This window comes from Lolium rigidum, chromosome 2 (genome assembly GCF_022539505.1).
Source record: "Lolium rigidum isolate FL_2022 chromosome 2, APGP_CSIRO_Lrig_0.1, whole genome shotgun sequence".
Taxonomy (NCBI): domain Eukaryota; kingdom Viridiplantae; phylum Streptophyta; class Magnoliopsida; order Poales; family Poaceae; genus Lolium; species Lolium rigidum.
In genome coordinates, this window is record NC_061509.1 from 202,863,850 (window position 1) to 202,868,892 (window position 5,043).

At 47.7% G+C, this 5,043-nt stretch overlaps 1 long non-coding RNA gene across 1 annotated transcript; it reads left to right on the forward strand.

Annotated features, from left to right (window-relative positions):
• Window positions 1-2,149: 2,149 nt before the first annotated feature.
• On the forward strand, window positions 2,150-4,838 carry LOC124687989. Its single transcript, XR_006998395.1, has 4 exons — window positions 2,150-2,832; window positions 3,070-3,155; window positions 3,239-3,639; window positions 4,423-4,838. It is a non-coding gene; the product is annotated as an uncharacterized LOC124687989 (long non-coding RNA).
• The last annotated feature ends 205 nt before the right edge of the window (window positions 4,839-5,043 follow it).

Here is a 5,043-nt window from a genome sequence, read left to right on the forward strand (position 1 = left end):
TTATTGATAAGTTTTCCTTCCATAGCTAGTTTGTTCCTAATATTCCAAAGCGCCCAACTTTGGGCCGCAAAGGTGAACCAAGCTAGCCTACGTAGGGACCCCGAAAGACTCTGGACTAACGAGATGAGCTGCCCAGCCCCTGCTGGGTTCCAATCACATTGCAGGAGCTCCCTAGCTCCGGCCCATGCCAGTTTGGCAAGATGGCACGAGAAAAAGATATGGTTACAGTCCTCCTCTTCCCCGCAGAAGGCGCACGCCCCTGTCGTTGGTCCGTTCCTCTTAGCAACCTGCACTCCCGACGGGAGCCGGCTCCTGATGAGTTGCCACAGGAAGACTCTAATCCTGGGCGGGACCCTAGTTTTCCAGACCTCTCTAAAGTGCGTCACAACCGCCCCTTGCGACATGCGCCCGTAGATGGACCTAGTAGAGAAGATCCCAGAGGGCTCGAGAGCCCATGACACCTCGTCCTCCCCTTCCGAGAACGGGTGGAGGTCGAAGATCCTGCAGAGGTTCTCCCATTCCACGACCTCCGCAGTGCCAAAAGTCCTCCGAAACCTGATGTGCCACCCATTGGCGTCCCGCACTCCCGCAACTGTGGCAAAGTGGTTGTCACAGCACTGAAAGAGGCGGGGAAACAACAATCTCAGGGGACCCTTCCCCATCCACCAATCAAGCCAGAAGTACGTGCGTCTCCCATCCGCAACCTTGTGTCTCGCCCCCAGCTTGAAGTACCATTTGATTTTCTGTATGGCATTCCAAAACTGGGACCCCTTCGTTGGCACAAGCGGGGAGAAGATATCATCCCCCCCCCCCCCAGGTACTTGGCTCCAGAGACCCTCAGCTCCCTGGTAGAGCTTCCAGATCCACTTCAACATCAACGCAATGTTCATCATCTTCGTGTTGAGGATTCCCAATCATCCAAGCTCCTTAGGCCCTGTTTGTTTGGGCTGCAGCTTGTGCTTATACTGCTTTTGGGTCTTTATAAGCACAAGCCCAGACAAACACCTAACTTTTAGATCCGGGCTTTTACAAGCGCTTGTCCAATTTACACTGCAAGCCTGCAAGCGCCTCGCGGGGTACTTCTGCCAGCTTGCCGCAGCTTCCCGCAGATGGCAAACCCTCTCGCCAACTCATGCCATCAGATGTCTACGTATTTACGGAAGAAATGCCACCGCGTATATATAGCAAATCCCTTCAGAAAATTTTCCCAAATCCCACCCCGTCCCTCTTCTGTCGCTCCCGAGCCGCACGCGCCCCCGGCTAGGGTTAGACCCACCGTCGCCGGCCTCTTCCGGCGCGCCGCCGGCCTCTTCCGGCGCGCCGCTGGCCTCTCCCATCGCGCCCCGCCAGGATCCTCCATGCCGGCGCGCCGCCGGCCTCTCCCGTCGCGTCCTGGCCACGCGTCCATGTCCGCCTCCGCGCGCCGCCAGGATCCTCCACGCCGGCGCGCCGCCGGCCTCTCCCGCCGCGCTCAGGCCTCTCCCGTCGCATCCTGGCCACGCGTCCACGTCCGCCTCCGTCCGCCCCAGCGCCTTCGCCCCGGCCGCACTTTTCCTCCGCCCCCGCCGCACTTCTCCTCCCGACGGACGCCCGCCCCAACTTGATTTTGGGGATAAATATTTGTTGTTATGTGTGTGCATGTGTAAATGATTAATTATTGTGTTATATTACTGTGATTTATGACTGAATCTTGATTCAATTGACAACAGATGATACAATGTTGAAACTCATTATAATATGGAACCAAATATTATCTGTATCTCTGTCTGGTTTAATTGATTATAATCATTTATTAACAAGTACAAAATTAATTTTACCTAAAAAGTGGTAAACCTATAATTTGAGCTAGCACACAAATCATAGTCAGCTTATTAGATCAAATTAGTACTTATACATCATTTTCAGCATACAGGGGTATTTCAGACAATCACCACCAGCTACATATCCACCAGCTGTCCGAAAAGCAGGTTGCCAAACACCAATTTTACATTTCACCGACCGTCCAGCTCTAGCCGACATCCAGGATCCTACCGAGTCTAGTACAACCTGCCATTCAACTTGCAGCCCAAACAAACAGACACTTAGGCTTGCACACCATCATCCAATCTACCATATGGTACTTCCTCTTATTCCCGGCTCCTTCCCAAAAGAAGCGGGCTGTTCTGGCCGACTCCGGCCCGGACCTCCTCGCCACCGCTGCGCCGCCTCCTATCTCTGGACTCCTCCACCACCATGGTCTCCTCTACATCATCATCCTCGCACCAGCATCCGCCTCTATGGCCAGGGCACCGACGGGCGAGGCGAGGAAGTCGCACGCGTGGCCATGGCGAGGCTGCGGGCGAGCGTCAAGACGTCAGCGAGATTCTTGAGGCGGTTGATTTCCCCTCTGTCCAGTAGAGGCCGCCTCTGCTCCCCCATTCCCCGCTCTCCCTCATCGACATGGAGGCGCTGAATCGAGGGTCTACAAGGATGCCATGACCTGAGCGCGTTGCAGCGCCGGTGAGTTCCCCATCCCGGTAATCTCGTAGGCCAGATTGAAGCCCGCTGAGGTTGCCCGTCGTCGCAGCCAATCTCGTCCACTCCAGGGAGGTCGAGCCAGCATCACCATGCTTGATGATGATGCGTCGAGAGCTCAAATACAGATAGCCAGCCAACCCTGTCTCTTTCACCACATCTCTATGTTTCTCTTTTTTCTTTTGATATCCTTTCTCTCCTGAAAAAGTCACTTCTACAGAAGCAGCAAACAATGGAGGATTTTGGGCTACTTGGGAATGGTGTAGCAAGCCATGTCGAACTGACATCAAGTTTGGGAAAGGAGTGGTCTGCATCCAGGTGGACTAAAAACGCAGTACTCGTACTGCTACAAACATGCATGTTTATCTCTTATAGAAATTTCGTCTGAATATTATTAAAATCATTTGTTTAGACTTCTTGGACTCTCTGAATTTTTTGGAGAATCCAACAGTTTGTTCAGAATCATTCTATTTTGTTCTTACCTGAGCCAATCATTGTATGCCTTGGTAATGTTACATGTTCTAATCCTACAATTAAATGACACCCAACTTTCAGTTGGGTGACACGCAGGTGATAGCTTCACCAAAATCGTATACACATTCTTGATCTTGTTTTGTTGTGTTTGGGTTGGCTGAAAAAGAGTGAGTTCCTGTTTCAAATCAAACCACAATTTAATATGGCTTTACATTGTTTTCTAATGATGTTGTGTTCTTTAATTGTTTAGGAAATGCTCGAGTGAAAAATACATGTATTGTGTTGTGTAACCATCTTTATATTGCGGCTGGATGCATGGTACTTGACTGGGCAACTTGAGTGACTAGAAAAAGAATCTTGAGTGAGCAAGTACTTTACACTTTTCCAGATTACATGCCTGTTGTGGTACTGACCTCGTTACATGGTTGATTGTTCATAATTTCTTATACATGTTACCATGCTTTGACATTTTGTTTCCATGCTCCGCTAGGTAATACCAGTTAGGGGAATGAACAAGCATATGTGTCGAGAGCTCATGTAGTGTTGTTACAAATTTCCTGACATTGACTGAATTGGCCTAGAAGAAAGGTCGCGCCAAGACTTACTACACCTATAATCATTGGTTTAGATGCTGAAGATCTGCGGAAGCAGGTTAGTTAACATAGCTGTGTACCTCTTTGCTCATGAGATATGCCTGCTATGTTTTCCTTTCATTAAGAGTATGAGTCTGCAATGCAGGAACCGAGCGCCATTCTTCCTGCTCACGACAAACCATCATAAAAATAGCTTTAGGGAATGTTTTTGAACTTCGTAATTACTTGTTATGGGAGGGTTTTCTCATTACAGGATATACCTGTGATAAACTACTGACACCTACTACTGACACCTACTTCCGCTGTTTTGGTAGTTCTATGTTGCTATCCAATTGCAATTTGACTTCCATTGGGCAAATTTCCAACTTTGGAATTCTCTTGTTATGTTACCCACCTTCCATGACTCACTTGCTACGTATACTACTGTGGTTTTTAATGTAGTTGACATGAGTATTCCAGTTTGAATACACTGCTTTGTGAACTTGGTTAACATTTGTTTCTTTGAATATTTGTTTGTACTCTTTAGTTTTTCGCACATTTGTATTCTCTAGATGGTATCATTTCTAGCTGGAAACATAATTTGGAAAATGACTTTGTCATATTAAACGATGCAACTACCTTCTCCATTCCTTATAGTGGGATATTTGACTGCTCCTCCAGTAAGCAATGCCACTGCACAACACAGTCACAATTTGTTTTTAACCATGAGGAGAGGGGCTCCATCAAGTTCATCCTTGTACTAGACACTTGTTCTAGATGCTAATCCTGGAGTTACTGACTTTCATTTCCGCTCTTTCTACCACCTTGCTCTTTGAATCCGGGGTTTTCCTTTTAATCGTAGGTCAATGGCTCTAAGCAGCCTCCTTCACAATCTCCTGGGAATATGGACAGAGGAAGAAAGCCTACCAGAATAGCGGTTGCGAGCATTGTTCATCCGCTGATCTAACACTGCCACCTGGTGCTGGCTTTTGCATAGATACCCTTCGTGAGGCAAGATATTGGTACGCATTTTCCAGTTGCTGAAACGAATACAGATAATATATATCTGCAATGTTTACAAATGGACTCTGACAGAGACAGACTGCTGATAGGTGGGATTCCAACTAAAATGTCAAGCCATAGGCCATAGATATTCCCTACTTGCATGTTCTATGTAACACGCTTGCTTTTCTGTTCCTGATCTACTGTATGAAAAACAGGCTTGGCAAATAACTTGTGAAATTGTAACCCCTGGACATCTGAAATGGTACGAACTGCATGCATGCTATTATAGCTGACTACATCACGCATTTGTACACACGACTTGATAAAAACAGTGCATAACTAATCTGCATAATCATGACGCTGAGATTGATACACAATTAATAGCCTTCCATGTGCTAAAGTAAAACATGATACCTTGACATCTTGAGTCAGGTACACCGGGTATAAGGTGAACGATTGGATCGTCACTTTCCGGTGA